We start from the raw sequence: 20,156 nt of genomic DNA on the forward strand, positions 1-20,156 counted from the left end.
TCATCTCCGCTGTCATCAGCTTGGTCTGGTTCCACATGATGAACTGACTTTCTGTGTCTTGCTACATTTTGGTTAGGCTGAATGGCTCTGCACCGTTTCTTAAAATGATTCCACTTTTTGCATGCATGACACTGCTGCCCAAAAGCCGGACATTTACTCTTTTTTGGAGCATGAGCACCCCCACAGTTAGTACAGTTAGTGATATGCTGTGTATCAGACCTGTCTCCTTGTATTTTCATTTTATCTCCTCTGTGCTTTCTTGTAAATTTGGGCTGGAGCACATCAACATTTGTTGCAGATTGTTGAGGAAAAGCAAGTGTTTTATTATGCTCTTCAGTCATTTCATGAATCTGGCAGACAGATATGGCTTTTGCTAGCGTTAAATCACTGTCACGCAGTAGCACTTTCCTTAAATTGTCATTGTTGATGATTGATGATTGTTGACAAACTAGTCTGTCTCTTATTAGTTCTTCACTCAGATCACCAAATCTGCAGCTTTTTGCTTTAATCCGTAAATCACTTACATAGGATTCAACAGTCTCGCCAGTCCTCTGATTCCGCGTGTTGAACTTGTGTCTTTCCATCGTGACGTTGGTTTGTGGGCTGCACATTTCTCTGAATTTCCTTTTGAGGCACTCAGGGTCCTCCTTCGATTCTGCAGGAATAAGGACTCGTCCTCCATCCCCGGGCTCTCTCACTTCTGGCGCGTAAACAAAAGACCGCTCCCGTTCTACAGCTTCGGGGCCTGCTAAGTTGAGCAATATGTAGGCTTGTGTGCGCGCTGGCTTGTCAGAGTGTGCCGCCGCTATAAAAATGTCATACTCTTGCTCAAAAATGCGCCAATTTTCAGCAACATTACCATCGAAAACAAGCGGGTCGGGCCTTCTGAATCCTTCCGCCATGTCGGCTGTAGTCCGGATACAAAATAAATGCACCCACAAAATAGACTTGAGACGGAAAAAAAAAATACCGTCAACTACGAAGAACGTGTTCCGTCGCTTCTGACTTCTGACACCATGTTGTATGTTCACCATTATGATAATGATGAAGCAGTAGATTCAGTTAATGTGGTTTTATTAACCAGCAGAGCAGCAGACAACTTACATGCTTGGACTCCATAACGGAATGCCTCCTATACCACTCAAAACATACACAGACCTACACGGCAGATTAGGACAAAATACCAAACTAACAGCAGGTTATCTACAATTAGTATTTTCCTTAAATGTGTCAAATATATATTTTCTCATCTAAATGTCCACTGAGCTGTGAGCCAGGGGGCGGTAAAGCGCCTTAACATTGGTTGCCAACCAAGAAGAAGAAGAAGAAGCTGTGAGCCAGGAGGGAGGGGGTGAGGGAGTGAGTCAGTGATTTGTTCAACTCGTTTGAGCTGTGAGCCAGGAGGGAGGGGGTTAGTGAGTCCTCAGTGATTCGCCTTACGCTAGGGTTGCCAACTCCCTGAAAAATAAATAAGATACACCTCGTGGCCAGGGCCAGGCAACCCAGTTGTCTTCACCCTTCCCAGTGTGGTGAATTTTGTAGCTCTTTTTTTTGTGTGTAAAATTATTATTTTTAACCATTTGACTTGAATTTGATTTAAGTAGATGCATATTCTTTGTGATATGACCATATGGGAAACAAATGATCATTTAGCCATTTATTTTTAGCTCAAAATGACAACATTAACACAATAAAACAGGTCTCTTTCTTAAACAGAAGCCTGTCATGCTTAACTTTTGAGAATATAAGTAAATCTTTCTTTAAAAGAACTCTGTCCTGCTTAACTTAAAATTATATAAATTAATAGAAAACAGTAGAATGAAAAACATTCTTGTAACGGTGCACATATAGTGCTTTTAGTACAATTGGCTTCAGTTGAGGTATTATTTCAGCTTTTCTAATGCTAATCAGCTGCTGCCATTTGTAAACCCGCTTGTTTCCATGATTACGCATCATAACTCATCATCATTATTCATCTATGTATTACTTTTATGTATTAGTCATCTATTTGTTGTAATCATCTATCCTTGCAGTTGTTTATTACACAAAATAAATTATATTATCACACTTCCGGCCACATAGCGCTGATATTCACTGCACATGCCCATATTAACCTTAACCAGAGGGTTTAAAAAACACAAACCAGTGTTTACATACCATATCTGCTTTTGCCGTGGCCTGGTGGATAAAAAATTGGTCAAGGGTTCCCCGAGCTTTCATGCCCCTCATGTTCTTCATGTGCCCACCATTAGAAGCATGCCTATGGAAAAAGTGCAAACAGTGCAGTACGCTTTATAGGTGTTGTCGTGCACTTTTCCAGCCAGGTGTTTTCCTTTTCCCATTCCTCCCTGTACTTTTGCAGCCTTTTTTTTCTTTCTCTGAGGGGGACAAACATTGCTGGTCTAATGCTGGGCTTACACTGTGCAATTTTAGCCCATTTTGAGACGATTTTTGAGTCGTGCGACCGATTTGGTGATCGGCCCGATTTTGGCCTTCATCGTGGAGTATATGTGGGGTAACAAGAAGCGATTAACACCTCACGACCAGCTCCCGATCATCAATCGCTCGTGAGGGTGTCACCGCAGCCGCACACACTGCTCACGCGCAAACACGTAAACTTTGGTGAAAAAGACGGAGCAGAACGTCAGTGCAGCGTGTGATCTGGACACAAGCGATGGAGGCGCAACTTGTAGAACTTTGGAAAGCTCATCTGAGCCTTTTCAATGTGGCCTCACAAAATTATCAGGACCACAACAACCGTGAAATAGCTGGATTTACACTGCTGCTCAATCACAGCTGCCTGATCAATGTTTTTCATTAGCAATATAGCAAAGTTGATGGTGATGGTGTGCGCGTCTGTGTGAGTGAGAGACCGAGAGGGAGAGCGAACGACAGATTTTCTGTTATAACCTTCATTTTATGGAGGCACAGTGTGAGCACTCAGGTCGCATCAGAGCATCGGGCGGTATAGTGTGAGACCCTGCATCGTGACCTACCAACTTATAACCCCTGCGAGTCAATCGTGCAGTTTGAAAATCGCACAGTGTATACCCAGCTTTAGGTGTACTGACACTGCACTGCAGTGTCGGTGTTTGTTTCCCTGTTTCCCTGCCATGCTTCTTGTTGTGGTCATCTGTTGTCTTCTGGTATTTTCTCCGTAAGCGACCTTTCCTCGACCAATGAGATAAGCGGTAATCTGAATTGTCATACTCGAATTGTCATAAGTGTGCTGTCAGCTCATTGGTCACAAAGCAGGAGAGGGGCCCTTATTAGCTCAATACGGGACGTGTACTTTTGTTTCTAAATACGGGACGATTCCATTTTTTAAGGGACGGTTGGCAACCCTACCTTACGCTATGATTCAGCACAGCAAGGGAGGAGGTGAGTGATTCAGTGATTCGTTCAACTTGTTTGAGCTGTGAGCCAGGAGGAAGGGGGTTAGTGAGTCCTGAGTGATTCGCTTATGCTATGATTCAGCACAGCAAGGGAGGGGGTGAGTACCTCAAATGTGCCGTTAGCATGCTAGCTGAATGATGCTACTGTGAACCGAGGAGCTATTGTCTTGATGTGAGCTTCTACTCAGGGTTTTTTCTTCCAGTTCAGAGCAGGAATGTTTTTGTTAATAAACTGGCTGTTGTTTTTTTCCCCTCAATTTTAATTATAAGCTAGATATATTTCTACTAATGGAATTAGTTTGCTAACAGCAACAGGGATGAGTCAGTGAGTCAGTTGCGCTTGTGAATCATGATTCACGAGTCAGTAAAGTGATTCTCGAGTATTGAATGATTCGTTCACGAATCGAACATCACTACTACAGAGTCAGCGTACAGGCGGTTTTCTTCAAAATATTATGGCGTCGAGAAGAGCGTCAACAGTTCCAAGTAGTTTTAAAAGCATCCCCACCGACTCTAAAAGGTAGTTTCTATATTTTCCCTTTTCTTTTACACTGCTGTTGTAACGTTCTCCTGTGTTTGATTTGTTTTAAATTGTAGCTTATTTTAATGTGCAGAAAACACACTGAAGCTCAGCAGTTTCTCTTTGACGCACTATATTCTTTTCTTTAGCGACAGGCCTAGACGTATATTTAGAAAATAGTTTATAAGTAGAAATACATTTACAAGAATTTTTTTGTGTAAAGAAAGCTGAGGATAGCTCGGCTAACATAGCGCATACTTTCTGTTTGTTCCATTTTCGTCCTCATTTCTGTATCCTTTATTTCTTCTCAGTTCAAAAAGCAGTAACCCTGCTAATAAAGCCAACAACGTCGGATCTGTGAAGAAAACTGTTAAATGTAAGTATCCGATACTACTATGGGCTTAACAGATTGTTAATTTTACCTACAGCAGTCAGTGTCAGACATCACATTAATTTATAGTCCTAAAAACTCCTCAAAGGGTCTTCCACAAGGTATTTGAGCTGACCACTGTCTGTGTGATTTTCCACAAAAGATCTAATAATGGAACTAAATTTGCATGATAGCTGTTAGGTATAAATAAAATAATCATGACACAATTTTTCTAGAACTTGCTGAACTATTTTTCCTTTATAGAGGACTTTAGTGATGTGAGGGTTGCACAGATGTGTTACAGCAGGGGTGGGGAACTCCAGGCCTCAAGGGCTGGTGTCCTGCAGGTTTTAGATAGCACCCTTGGTCAACACACCTGAATCACATGATTAGTTCATTGCCAGGCCTCTGGACAACTTCATGACATGTTGAGGATGTAATTTAGCCATTTAAATCAGCTGTGTTGGATCAAGACTCGTCTAAAACCTGCAGGACACCGTCAGTTGGGGCCTGGAGTTTTCCCACCCCTGTGTTACAGCAACATTCAGTCTAAATCAGGGGTGCCCAATCCCAGTCCTCGAGAGCTACCGTCCTGCAGCTTTTAGATGGATCCTTGTTCCGAGACACCTGAATCAAATGAATGGCTTGTTATCAGGCATTTGCCAAACTTGATGGCATGCTGAAGAGGCAATCAAACCATTTGATTCAGCTGTGTTGGAGTAGGGATGCATCTAAAAGCTGCAGGACAGTAGCTCTCGAGGACTGGGATTGGGCACCCCTGGTCTAAATGTTTTTTTTGGGGTTTTTTTTCTTAAATAATATCCATAAATGTCCTCATTAATCTTTAGCAAGTGGGACTGTTGTTAAGTCTCGATATCTTCAGTCTGCTGAGAAGACATCTCTTTCAAAGGTAATGCTATTTTTATTTCTGTTTTTCTGTAAAATATGTGCTAAACTTGTTCATTAGATACATCGTTCTTCATCGTTTTACATAGCTTTCAAAGCTAAGCTAAGATGTTGAGATAGTGTGTTCAGCCTCTCACATATATATTTAGCACACGTCTTAATTTCATCTTGAATTTTGCTGTCACGTTTTTCATACTGATTGCATCTCTGTAAACATTAACAGAGTAACTCACTGACCAATGAGTCGATCACTGTGCCACGACCATCTTCACCAAAACCCACAAGTGTCAAACCAAAGGCGGGTACTCCGACAAGACGCTCAATGGCCCCATATGCAACATGTAAGTAATCCCTGTGGCCATAGTTGTGACTGTGGGTGCTGATTCAGACATGTATGGTAAGTGTTGTGCGCTGTAATCATATTATCAGCTTTATAAAAAGCTTTTATTTTCATCTGTCAAGACTTTGATGCAGATCAGAGGTATCCAGTTCACTTTAGAGCTCAGTAATTAGGTCCACCTTAGCCAACATGCCAATAAAATCATGCATTATGATAATAGATTTACAAATAGGCTGCCAAACAACCAAGTCACAACCACTTGAAATATTATACCTACTGGCAGTTTTTGATTTTGGACTGCAAAAGATCTTGTATCATGAAGTTTACAATACAGCATGCGATCTAGCCTTCTGGAGAGAAATTGGATGCACATAAAAATAAAAAAAATTTAAAAAGAGAGAAGTGAGAAAATCCCTCACTTTGACTTTTGCTCTTCTAAGATAAAACTTTCCAACTACATTCCATCAGTTTGAGACTTGACTTTGAATGTAGTTTTGTGCCTCTTTTCAGTTCAGCGGCTTTCCGAATCCACTGTTCCTGGATATGGATGTGCTCTGCTTGTATATATTTAAAAAAAAAAAAAAAGTGACAATGGAAATTATGTTTTCTGAAAAAATATTATCTACTGACAAATGGATACAGTCAACTATTTAGATTGATTCTACTTGAACTGTTTTCAGTTAATATCTTTAGTAGTGCAAAAAACACAGCGTCTGTGTCTAAGCGTCTATGGTCTAAATGATAACTGTAAATCACACATTCGCATTCTCATTTTTCTTCCTTTTTAGCAATGATGTCATGTGAAAATAAAGCATCACGTCTTGGGAAAAGTGTTCTGCAGTCCACATTCTTAGATAATCCCCGCTTTCGACCAGATTTAAATATTTCGGTTATCAAAGGTAAACTGAATAAAAATGCTGAAAATTTTTTATGGTTTGGACTGTCCTGTAACTTTTTGTTCTATCTCCCAAGATCGAACAGTCATTGAAAATGCAGTAGAACCTGAAAGAAATCCAAAGAATGAAAAGATGATGGTTGAGATGGAAACATTTCTTCTGGCCTACCTCACAGCTAAGGTTAGTTGATGTGATAGATCAGATAATAGTTCAGTTAGTGTACAATAAGATATTAAGTAAAAACATAGTCATCTATTTTATTATTTTGGTGAATTCTACATTGAGAGATATTATGCTTACAATTTTTTACTTAAGATGGAGAGCAATACAGCAAAACTCAAGGCTGAGGCAGAAACAAAGATTCTGCAAGCAATGGAGGAAGAGCAGTCATTGCATGATGAGGTCAAGGAGAAGAAACGTCAGTACCTCCTCGCAGAAAAGAAACGGCTGGCGAATGAACTGCTGGATTTGCAGGTCTGGAAAAATAGTGTTTTCCTTTTTTAACATGTGTTTTAATTAATACTGTTGTGTGTTCTGTTGTGGCACTGCTTACAACACTTGTAAGCAGATGAAGCATGGTTCTCTAAAATCTGCTGGTAGTTGTCCGTGTTGATTTTGGACATGAAAAATACAGTGATCTGGACCTGGATTCTGTGACACTGGCCTTCATTCACTCCTTGTGAATCTCTTGCATGTCCTTGAATCAACTTTTCTTGACAATCCTCTTAGGGCTGTGCAGCTTTTCCTACCACATTTTTTTTCCTATTTGTTTATAAGATAACAAATAGGAAAGATTGGGGAAACCTGCAGTCAGCTGAGACTGAAGAAGTCACTTGGATGAGTGACAAAACATTTCTCCCACAAAACGCTACATCCAGATGAACAGAATCAACTTTTGGAGAGGTCCTATTTGCTGACTTCCTATTAATATGCTTTAGTACAGCACTCTGTGAGCATTCAGCCTTTGCTGTCCTCGTAGAGGGTGTCGATCATTGTCACCTGAGCTGTGTCCCAGTTCAGGGGCTGCATCCTTTGGAGGATCCAGCCTTTGCGGTCTACGTGGGCCAGGTCCTTCAAAGACCGAGAAGTGAGGCTGTGAAATGGGACGGTCTAGCCTTCAGATTTGCATCACTGTCTCAGAGGACTTTAATAAACGCAGCTGTCTGCTCCTGGCTTATCTAAAGGAGTAATATTTCAAACTCTTTAGCCATTCTCTCCTGCCATTGCTGCTCTTGAAAAGTATTTTATATTATTATAAAAATATTATAAATAATAATTAAGTATTTGAAAAGGGTAAGAAGAAAAATCTTACAACCAAGTAGTTGCCGTCATTGTTGGAAACTGGAATTAGCTGGGCCGTTCTATGAATTCTGGGTTAGGTTGGGCCACAAAGGATACACCCGACCCATCCTTCAAATCCGGGGAAATGAAGGACTCATTTTTCAGCTGCATTTGGAGCAGCCTTCGAGTTGGGACAGCCTTCATCACCTGGCTGTGAGGTAATTGGCCTTCAAATGCGGCCTCCAAAGGATGCAGCCCCTAAATTGGGACATAGCACTGGACAACTGTCATCAGTTTTCCTCATGTGGCAGCTGTAAGCCAAAATTATCAAAATTAAAACAAAAAAGGCTTGAAATATTTCACTTTAAACATACTGAATATAAACTATATTAAACCTTTACTTTTTTGAATTAAATTACAATTGTTTTGTGTGTGGGGTTTTTTTTTTTTTTTTTTTTTTTAATGATTCTAGTTTTTGGTGACGCACTAGTATATTTAATGTCCATTTGAATTTTGGGTTAACTAATGCAAAAATACACTTAGGTAGCAAACTTTGGTTCTTTTGTACACTCTTTTGAATGATGCTGGATTCTATTAATGTCTGGTCAAAACATGTTTTTTAAATCAAAAATAGTGGACACACAAAGTGTATAATTGATTCATGTTTTATAATTATTGTCCCTCAGATTGCTACACAGACTCCTGTGGCAGGAGGCTGTTGGTCAGTTTACAAAGGACTACAAGTCTTTTGCTACAGCTGTTGACACTACCCGACATGAGCTGCCTGTTAAGAATTTCTACATTGATGGAGATAGACGTGAATTTCTAGGTAATTTTTTTTACGTTAAACTCATAAGTACGATTTAAAAAAAAAAAAAAAAACAAACCAAAAAACAGCACAACTGCACTGATGCAGACTATATTAAGCCTCCATATAAATGTTTTGATCTACTACTTATGTTGGTGAAATTTAAAAGCTACATGGAGAAATCCTTTCTATGTCAAACTGTTGACAGTAGCACAGATAAAATAATTTTTATAATGAAAGTCTTATAATGTAACATAATCAGCATTATTTGGTAAACTACAGTATTTATTGGTATGAGGTTATTGGTCAATAAACACACACACACACACTTAAAAATATACTCGGGGTGATTTAGCTGTGGTTTAATAACAAAGTACCCAGCAGGAGGTGCTCTGACTGGAAAAATAAAAAAAGACTTAAAGAACTGCATTTAAAAATAAATAAAATAAAATTCTTCCATGAATCAAGTTTTGCTTGGGCTCTGTTTTCTTGGATTTTACAGGATAGTGGTATACTGTAAGGCTATGGTAAGACCCTTGTTTTAGGTCTAATTTTATATTTAGAAATATATTTTTGAGGCATTGACATGAGCCATTTAAAACTGTATAACCACTGTGGGCTTTTGTTACAACAAAAGCCATATGTGGTATGTAGCTTGGAGAAAATTATATTGCGTTTTCTGATTAACCTTTTTAAAAAAATAAATAAATAAAAATTTAAATGGACCCTTTTCAGATAAAGCTGTGGCATCCTTAAAGGAGAGTGAGAAATTGCTGTTGGAGTGCACAGAGGGTGATTATAAGGACAACAGCACATCTCTGGAGTGCCTTTGAGACATAAAAGTAACATCAAAGGACATCAGTCAGCAGCTGTCCGGGTGAGCACATGTATAAAGAATGTTGTGTTTTGCTGTGTTAGGTTATGATTGTTTTGTCCCTTTTTGCTCCTTCACAGGTTGTGTAACAGTGTGGGTATGGCAGCTTTATCAAAACCTTTTAAAAACAATCACTTTTTTTTTCTTCTTTTTATTTCTTTTTTTTCCCTCCAGGGCCTTTAAGGAGCAGCTGGAACTGTCATCACTGGTCTGTCGTCAAAGAATCTATGTGCAGCAGAGCACAGAGGAGGAGCAGCTGGGCAGTTCAAGATCCAGAGAGCTCTACTGCCCCAAACATTGAAGAATAGCATTCAGCATGGGATACACAGAACAAGCACTTTGGATATGATACTCCACATGTTTTATGATTTCTATATATTCACAGGTTTTGTCTGTTTTTGTGTGTACTGTGTAGGTGTACATTTGTGATTTTCTTTGTGGTTGTGTTGTAATGTTGCAAATGTGGACTAATTGCTTCTTTATAGATGTGACCAATAAATAAAAGAAGAAAGAATTTAGATTTTGCAGATTATAAAAAATCGCATTCCACTAAGAATCCATAATATCCGAGCCAAGGTTGCTGAATACAGGGGAACTTGAAACTTTGATCAAATAACTCTAACATACCTTGTCACTAAATCAAAAACTTGTGATATCAGAAAGAAATTGGCAAAATTATTCATTTGATTTAGGAGTCAAACAACACATTTGAATTTTGGTTCTACCCCTTATGTGTGCTTGTTTTATATTGCAATTAAACTAAACATCAGAAACTATGTTTTAAAGTCGTTAAAAATTCGATCTTAAGTCCATCCTCACCCGGATGTGACGTTAATCAAGACAACAATGGGTAATTTCTATTCGTAGTTTGTGGAAAGACGACCTTTTACCGAGAGCCAATGAATCGCAGGAGAAGCCATCGCATGTGAGTAAAACATTTATTTCACATAAAGTGAGCATTTATTAAAATTGTATTATAAACCAAATCTCAGTTGTGTTTTTTGCTCCAAAAAACAGATGTTTGGGTGGAAATAACGATGTTTTTGTTTGGTAGCCAACCGTCCAGACCGCTAGCTAGCTGTCCAAGTTAGACATTAGCATGATGGTCAGCGCTGTGCTGCAGTAACACCTGTGGCAGATCAATGATTTATCCTTTACACCAGGGGTCGGCAACCCTAGGCACGCGTGCCACAGTTGGCACGCGAAGGGTTAACTGATGGCACAACCATAGCTGGACTGGCCATCGGGCATACCGGGCATTTGCTCGGTGGCCCGATGATTTTTTTTTTTTTTTTTGTAACGGTATAAATATTGAAAGGTGGTGGATTGGCCAGATGCTGGCCAGTGTGTAAAAATAACTCAGTTGTTTGGTGGTGGCTATGGCGGAGCTTCCACAGATTCAGTAAAATTAACAAGTGGTGGAGGCCAGCAGGTGGGTGAGGGAGAGGGGAGGCAGGAGGAGGAGAGACCCGAGGCGGCCGCCCGTCCGAGTGTCAGGTGAACTGAACTTCAGGTAAGAAGTTATGACCTGCAGTCTATCTGTGTCAGATATAAACCAAGTTTAGGTGTAGTTTATTTTTGTTGTGCTGACTTTTTACAGTCAGTTACAATAACTTGTACTGCGTACTAGCTAGCATGAGTTTCTATACAGCTGGGTGGGTGCTATGATGTTACCGATACTGAACTTTATTTTATTCATAAGGTTAGTTAGTAGAGTTGCCAACCATCCGTAAAAAGACGGAATCGTCCCGTATTCAGAGAAATTATTACGCATTTCGTGTTGAGCTGAGAAGGGACGCAGTTTGTCCCGTACTTCAGCTAGAATGGAAAAAGACACAAAGGTGGAGTTATTCTGTCGTTACGCTGCACAGCTGCCTCTTCTCCTCTCATTCTCTCCCCTCTCTCTCCTGTTGCTACTTCAATCATGAAACTGATCAATGATCAGCTGACCGGCTTTTCTCTCTTGTTTGTTTATCGCCCACTTTGCGCCAGAAAGAGGAAACCGCAGTGTAGAATGACCACTCCGTAGCTTTCTTATGATGCTGCTTTATTAAACGTATATCCAGCATGGGTTATAACAGCACAACAACGGGTGCGGCAGCTAAGAGTAGAACTGCACATAGACAGCCCTGCCGCAAAGCATGTCATGGTGGCGTAAAGCTGCAACGCCCACCCGCTCAACACAGGCAACCCAGTATATGACATCTCCCCCCCCTTTTCATGTTATTTCCAATAACAAACCCCAAATAGAACAGCAACGACACAATGATAACATGTGACACTATAATAGCCTCTGGGCGGTTCTCTTAAGGACCGGGCACAATTGGCTTACTGTCGGCCTGAAGGGCAGTGTCCACAAAACAGCACTTATTAAACATGTTAAACCTTTAAGGTAATTAACTCAACCAGGTAACAGCAGCATTGGTTGCAGCTCAAAACATAAGTGCAAAACAGCAACAATACAACATTCCCACTCCCCAGTCCTTCCTTCCCTCCCATTACCCCAGTGTCTACAGATCCAGCCTCTTGACTGGCTTGCGTATCCGGCCGCACCTCGTGCGTACCTGATCCGGTACGTCGGCGTGAGTGGGTGCAAGTGTTGGGGCCAGACTAGGGGCCAAAGGTGGGGTCTCTGGAGTGGAGACATCAGCGCACTGAGATGGCAGCTCCTCAGTGTCCACAGTGGGTGGTGGAAGGGGTTGTGGCGTAGCCCGTGGAGATGGTTCGAGGCGGAGATGGCGGCGATTCCGTCGCAGCACCGCACCTTGGGGTGTGGCGACGAGATAGGACCTCGGAGTGACGCTCTCCTTGGAGACAATGGCAGGTGTTGCCCAAGCCTTCTCCTGGTCCAGCTTAGTAAGGACAGCATCCCCGGATGGAGTGGAGGTAGGGGCTTAGTACCATGGCGGTGGTCGTAGTAGAACGCCTGCTTGGCCTTCTGACCAGCATCCCTTCGTTTAACCTCTCTTTTGTTGGGCCAGTTAGGTTGAAGATTTTCTCCAAGGTAGGCAGGGTTGTCTCTGATCTTCCTCCCATAATGAGTTCTCTGGGCTGAAGCCTGTAGTGGTACAGGGAGTAGACCTATAGCACATTAGTGCTATCAGTGGGTCATTGTGCCGGAGGATTTTCTTTGCAGTCTGTACTGCCCTCTCCCCGTGACCATTTCCCTGTGGGTGGTGGGGACTAGACGTTATGTGGGCGAAATCCATCTCTCTCGCGAAGGCCTGGAACTCAGAGCTGGAGAACTGAGGGCCATTGTCACTCACCACCTCGTCAGGGATCCCAAACCTAGCAAAGGTCGACTTCAGTTTCTGAACAACCTGGCACTGGTCGTGGATGGTAGGTGCAGTATTTCCAGAAAACGTGAGTAGTAGTCCGACACAACAAGGTAATTATTCCGGTTGTGTTCACAGAGATCCAGGGCTATCCTTTGCCATGGACGATCCGGCAAAGGTGTGGGGATGAGCGGGTTCCCTTGTCTGTGTTGGCCTCTGTGCCAGACAGGTGTGGCACTGCAGCACTGCATTCTTTAGCTCAGCGAGAGGCCCGGCCACCAACACAGATGAATTAGGCCCTATCCCTGCACTTGGTGAGGCCTTGGTGCCCTGCATGTAGTTTGTGTAGAATGGCTGTTCTTTGTGGCTTTGGAATGACAATCCTGCAGCTCGTATGACCAGGCCGTCAGCCTCTGATAGCTCGTTTTTCACTTTCATGTACGCTTTAATGTTCAGTGGCACACTAGCTCCATGTGCAGGCCAACCCCTGCGTATGTACGTGATGACAGTCTGTAGTTCAACATCCGTTGCAGTGTCTGCTTTTATGCTTTTCATTCGGCTTGGGGACGCTGGAATGCCCTGTAACACAGTGGCTATGTAGCAGTCCACTTCACTGTGAGTGCTAGTGTCATCTTCAGCCCGAGTCCGTGGACTCCGTGACAACGTATCGGCGATGACAAGCGTTTTGCCAGGGACATAGACGGCCTCCGGCTTGTACCTCATGAGCCACATCAGGAGGCGTTGACACCTCAATGGAACATTGTCAAGGTCCCGGCTGTTGACCAGGGGCACCAAAGGTCTATGGTCGGTCTCAAGCCTGAAGCGATCTAAGCCACATAGATACTTATCAAACTTCTCGCAGGCCCAAACACTCGCCAAACACTCCTTTTCGATTTGTGCATAGCGTGTTTCAGCCTCCGTGAGGCGTCTAGAGCAGTAAGCAACAGGTTTCCACTCTGCGCCATGAAGCTGAAGCAGCACAGCCCAAAACCCGTAGCTACTGGCGTCGGCAGATACGGCTGTGAGTCTGTTGACGTCATAGAAGGCAAGAACAGGTGCTGATGTAAGCGCTCTCTTAATGTTCTTGAAGGCTGCCTGCTGTGGGTGGCCCCAGGTCCAACTGTTTTTGCTTTTAAGCAACTCGTACAATGGCTGGCATACTGTGGCAAGAGCAAGAATATATCTGCCCAGGTACAGTGGCTTGCAAAAGTATTCGGCCCTCTTGAACTTTTCCACATTTTGTCACTTACAGCCACAAACATGAATCAATTTTATTGGAATTCCACGTGAAAGACCAATACAAAGTGGTGTACACGTGAGAAGTGGAACGAAAATCATACATGATTCCAAACATTTTTTACAAATAAATAACTGAAAAGTGGGGTGTGTGTAATTATTCAGCCCCCTTTGGTCTGAGTGCAGTCAGTTGCCCATAGACATTGCCTGATGAGTGCTAATGACTAAATAGAGTGCACCTGTGTGTAATCTAATGTCAGTACAAATACAGCTGCTCTGTGACGGCCTCAGAGGTTGTGTAAGAGAATATTGGGAGCAACAACACCATGAAGTCCAAAGAACACACCAGACAGGTCAGGGATAAAGTTATTGAGAAATTTAAAGCAGGCTTAGGCTACAAAAAGATTTCCCAAGCCTTAAACATCCCACGGAGCACTGTTCAAGCCATCATTCAGAAATGGAAGGAGTATGGCACAACTGTAAACCTACCAAGACAAGGCCGTCCACCTAAACTCACAGGCCGAACAAGGAGAGCGCTGATCAGAAATGCAGCCAAGAGGCCCATGGTGACTCTGGACGAGCTGCAGAGATCTACAGCTCAGGTGGGGGAATCTGTCCATAGGACAACTATTAGTCGTGCACTGCACAAAGTTGGCCTTTATGGAAGAGTGGCAAGAAGAAAGCCATTGTTAACAGAAAACCATAAGAAGTCCCATTTGCAGTTTGCCACAAGCCATGTGGGGGACACAGCAAACATGTGGAAGAAGGTGCTCTGGTCAGATGAGACCAAAATGGAACTTTTTGGCCAAAATGCAAAACGCTATGTGTGGCGGAAAACTAACACTGCACATCACTCTGAACACACCATCCCCACTGTCAAATATGGTGGTGGCAGCATCATGCTCTGGGGGTGCTTCTCTTCAGCAGGGACAGGGAAGCTGGTCAGAGTTGATGGGAAGATGGATGGAGCCAAATACAGGGCAATCTTGGAAGAAAACCTCTTGGAGTCTGCAAAAGACTTGAGACTGGGGCGGAGGTTCACCTTCCAGCAGGACAGCGACCCTAAACATAAATCCAGGGCAACAATGGAATGGTTTAAAACAAAACATATCTATGTGTTAGAATGGCCCAGTCAAAGTCCAGATCTAAATCCAATCGAGAATCTGTGGCAAGATCTGAAAACTGCTGTTCTCAAACGCTGTCCATCTAATCTGACTGAGCTGGAGCTGTTTTGCAAAGAAGAATGGCCAAAGATTTCAGTCTCTGGATGTGCAAAGCTGGTAGAGACGTACCCTAAAATACTGGCAGCTGTAATTGCAGCAAAAGGTGGTTCTACAAAGTATTGACTCAGGGGGCTGAATAATTACGCACACCCCACTTTGCAGTTATTTATTTGTAAAAAAATGTTTGGAATCATGTATGATTTTCGTTCCACTTCTCACGTGTACACCACTTTGTATTGGTCTTTCACGTGGAATTCCAATAAAATTGATTCATGTTTGTGGCTGTAATGTGACAAAATGTGGAAAAGTTCAAGGGGGCCGAATACTTTTGCAATCCACTGTAATTAACCATTCCTAGGATCCGTTTAAGCTCTTGCACGTTTTCTGGTGACGGCAGCTGAAGAATGGCGTTCACTTTCTCAGGGTCTGGCCTGACCCCAGAATAGTCGATCAGGTGCCCTAGGAAGCGAAGCTGGCTCTGTCTGAAGGAGCACTTCTCTCGGTTGAGCTTCAATCCAGCTAACTCAATGCGCTGCAGCACCTTCTCAAGTCGGGTGTCGTGTTGTTCCATGGTGGCCCCATAGACCAGGATGTCATCCATAAAGACCTCCACACCTTCGAGCCCCTCTAAGGTCTCCAACATCTTTCGCTGAAAGATCTCTGGTGCACTTGTTATCCCAAAGGGCAGCCTCTTAAAGCAATACCTGCCAAATGGAGTGATGAATGTCGTTAGTTTGCAACTCTCGTGGTGCAACAGGATCTGCCAAAATCCACTGGCTGCATCCAGCGAGGAGTAGACCGTTGCCCCACTCAACCTGGACATGGTTTCCTCAGGGGTAGGCAAGATATAGCGCTCTCTTTTGACAGACTTATTCAGTTTTGTCAGATCGACGCAGATCCTGGTCCTTGCTGTGTTCTTCTTCAAGACAGGCACCATTGGGGCACACCATTCGGTAGGTTGGGTCACCCTCTCAATGACACCATGGTTCTCCATTCTTTGTACTTCCTCCTTCACTTTCTGCAGCATGGGGAAAGGACACGGCGTGCCGTATGCACCGCGTATGCACCGCGTATGGCACAGCATCGTCCCTTAACTGAATTTTGACTGGCTCAGTTTTTAGTGTTCCGTGTTCACCGTAAAGTGGTTGGTTCCTGGTGGCAGTGAACGTTGCTTCATCAATTCTTCCCACCAGGTTCATCTGCACTGACAAGGAGCGGCTGAGAAGGTTGTTAACTCTGCGTCCACAAACCACATACACCTTGGATAGGTAGTCTTTGCCTTTATAGCTTATTGTGGCCTTGAAGTAGCCGAGACATAACAGCTCTCCTCCGGGGCTATCTAGAGGGAGATTAGAAGGCTCTAGTGTTCTCTTATGAGCAAGTGTGTGGAACGTGTCTTCGTTTATGATAGTGACATCTGCCCCTGTGTCAATCTTAAATTTCTATTGGGGCAGAGTCTAGCAGTAACTGCACAGTCCATGCTTCGCTATTTCCTTTCGCATTACACACTGAGCCTAGAAAGTATGAGGCCTGCTCGCTTTTCTCTGTCTCTGTAACCTCATTCACTGATCTGGTGTTATGACACACCCTGGCCTAGTGTCCCATTTTTCGGCAGCCATGGCAAAGAGATTTTGCTGCCGGGCACCTTTCATCCCTGGCATGCTGTGTCTTCCCACATTTACCGCATTTCTTGTCACGCCCCGCCCATTTTTTTTCCACGGGTAGCCTGCCTCGCTGTTGTTGTTGTGATTTCCAGTCCATGCTTTTCCGTTTATCCCGTACCTCCTGTACTGAGCCTCCCGCATCTCCCTGCAAGCTGACCTGCGCTGCAACCTCCTCTGACTGTCTGACGATCTGGGTCGTTTGCGCCAACGTGAGGTCCTTCATCAGCTGTAGCCTGCGGGAGAGGTCCTTGTCTCGTATCCTGACCACAATACGGTCGCGGATATTTTCCTCTTTACATGCACCAAACTCACAGTGCTTTGAGAGGTCATACAGGGCTCGGATAAAACTCTCCGCCGTTTCATCTGGCCGCTGGACACGCTGGTGAAAACATGCTCTCTCATGTATAATGTTCCTCTGCGGGGAAAAATACTCGTCGAATTACCTCATTACGACGGCGAAGTCGTCACGACTTTCATCGGCGGCGAAGGTGAATGACTTGAAAATGTTCTCCGCTTCATTGCACATCGCGTAGATTAGGCAGCTCACCTGTACTTGTCCTTCGTCTTTGTGGAGTTTCGTTGCGATCCTGTAGCGCTCGAAACGCTGTTTCCAGTCGGGCCATTCCATCGGCTTATCGAAGGGGAAGCTTGTCGGGGGATTAAACTTAGCCATTCTGTTGTTTTCTCCTTTATGGCGTTATTCCGGCGATGGTCCGGGTCACGTCTGACACCATGTAGAATGACCACTCCGTAGCTTTCTTATGATGCTGCTTTATTGAACGTATATCCAGCATGGGTTATAACAGCACAACAACGGGTGCGGCAGCTAAGAGTAGAACTGCACATAGACAGCCCTGCCGCAAAGCATGTCATGGTGGCATAAAGCCGCAATGCCCACCCGCTCAACACAGGCAACCCAGTATATGACATGCCAGATGTTGCACCAAACAACAGCAGCACGTTTAAGCTTGATCAGCTGTTGTTAGAATTTATTTAATATTAATTTCTAGTATCAGCTGATGTTTGCTGGAGCCACAGCTGTAAAAGCTGCTGGTCATGATATCGGTTTGTATATCTGGTGAGAGGGAAACATGAAGATGAAACCTGGAGATGTCCTTAATTCAATTCAGTGTTCAGTTAGTGCAACTGCAAGTAAATTTCCTCTGAATCAAAGATGGCAGACAAACTGTCACCCCTGCCGACCACTGCTGGCATATCCTGTCAATTCTTCTATGCTAAAAGAGCCCAACAGGTAAAAAAAAATATGATGATATGCAGTAACATCTAGGGAAGGATATTCTCTGTTTGGAATAAGAAATTGTTATGTCTAATATGTAGAAAACTACGATTAACCATGTGTCCAATGAAGTGGACATCATGCATTACCCACTATATTTTTTTAACATAAGTCATAAATTGCTTCACTGTTTCTTGGGACTGTTTTGGTTATAAGTAAGCATATAATTGTTACATTTATAAGCTACTCATTTAAAATATATATTTTTGTGCAGATCAGCTGTAGTTTGAGTTACTATAATAATTATTTTATCATATTTTGTAGACTTCAAATGCAGCAAAGAATAAGGCAGTGTACAGAATAGTCCAGGAAATTCCATCCAGCTCCAGTGATGATGGTTTCATTGATGAGTGCAGTGATGGTGAGTTCAGTGATAAGTCCAGTGATGATGAGTGGCTGCCAGAGCAGAACAGAGACATAGGAGCTACGGATGATGAAGACACAGACAAGTCAGGATGCAGAAAGTGAGAATGATGAGGGGCAGGATGAAGAGGAAGGTCAGCATGATCAAGGAGCTGTGGGAGATGGGTATATGGCACCTGACCATACTCAAGCCCTCAAAAATATTTGGAAAGTCCAAGACAATGATTTTGATGGAGACTTACCTCCTTTTCTAGGAGAGTGGAAATTGAATGTGGAAGGGAAGGATCCCATAGATTTCTTCAGACATCTGTTTCCAGCAGATCTAATTGATAATATAACATACAACACCAACTTGTATGCTCTACAAAAAGGGAAAGAAAATCTGTCAGTAACAGGAGAAGAGATTAAGGGTTTTTTAGGGATCAACCTGGGGTACATACGGTATCCTAGGGCATGAATGTACTGGTCTAGTGTGGACGGTCTTCGTCTTGGAATAATTGCAAATGCTATGTCTGTAAACAGATATGAGCAAGATACCTGCACTTTGTGGATAACTTGACTTACCAGCCAGCAAACACAGACAGGTTCTGCAAAATAAGACCAATCATATGTGCTCTTCAGGAGACATTCAAGGCAGCAGCAGACCCTGAGGAATTTCAGTCAGTAGATGAGCAGATAATTCCTTTCAAAGGCCTACTGTCCATCAAGCAATACATACCAAAAAAGCCCAAACCCTGGGGAGTGAAGGTATGGGTGAGAGCAGGAACCTCAGACTATATGACAGGCTATATGGTTCGACAGTTCTGTCATCCACATGGTCTCGTCCTGTGCTGGCCAATCCCCTGAAGATTTGCCAACAGATGGGTCAAGAAGGATAAAAAGATGATGATGATCCAAAAGCCCTTCTCTGTGGCGCTTTACAATCAACACATGGGTGGGGTTGATCTTGTTGACCAATGTCTGGCAATGTACCCCCACAGACGTCGAAACAAGAGGTGGTACATCCGAATGTTTTTTCATTTTTTGGATGTGACCATTGTAAATGCCTGGCGCTTCTACCAGATGTCTGCTTTGAAAAAGATGAGACTCCTCCTCTTCAAAGCATCTGTGGCTCGTCCACTAATAAATAGTGGCACCCTCCAGCAATGCAAAAGAGGAAGACCCAGTGGGACCCCACAACCCGTGAAGTGGAGAGCAGTCACCAAAGTAGCCCGTGAGGTCAGGTTTGCCACAGGATATCACTGACCCCAACTGACCGAGGTGAAAAATGCAAACAGATGCCATGATGTTGCGTGCACACGGAAGACCAAATACATCTGGATGCAATGCTGTGTGCCATTGTGCCCTGGATGCTTTGCAAACTTTCACACAGCCTAGGCGTGATGAACATCGAAGTGTTCGGAGATGCAGAGACTAAGATGTCGGTTTGTGTTTTCTTCCAGCATGCTAATAAGGGCTTGGTAATACTGTCCTGCATCGTTATAGAACTGTGTAGACTCAAAAATGTTTCTCTTGTTGGAGATAGTTTGCCATATTCAGGTGTAGGATTCACAGCTAGGACTGTTGATTGGTTTTGTTATTTACGCCCAAACATTGGGGCTATATGATTTGAAAGTTCCAAAAAATTGCTGAGATGTTTTTCAAAGGATACAAGCAAACAAGTGTTTGTATATTTACAATAGAACACAAGGTAATTCATTTTTACAGT

General features: G+C 43.1%; 1 pseudogene; it reads left to right on the forward strand.

Annotated features, from left to right (window-relative positions):
- The first annotated feature begins 3,850 nt into the window (after positions 1 to 3,850).
- Positions 3,851 to 9,691, forward strand: LOC134623052 (HAUS augmin-like complex subunit 8; annotated as a pseudogene).
- The last annotated feature ends 10,465 nt before the right edge of the window (positions 9,692 to 20,156 follow it).

This window comes from Pelmatolapia mariae, unplaced genomic scaffold (assembly GCF_036321145.2).
Source record: "Pelmatolapia mariae isolate MD_Pm_ZW unplaced genomic scaffold, Pm_UMD_F_2 NODE_ptg000366l+_length_59327_cov_1, whole genome shotgun sequence".
Lineage (NCBI taxonomy): Eukaryota > Metazoa > Chordata > Actinopteri > Cichliformes > Cichlidae > Pelmatolapia > Pelmatolapia mariae.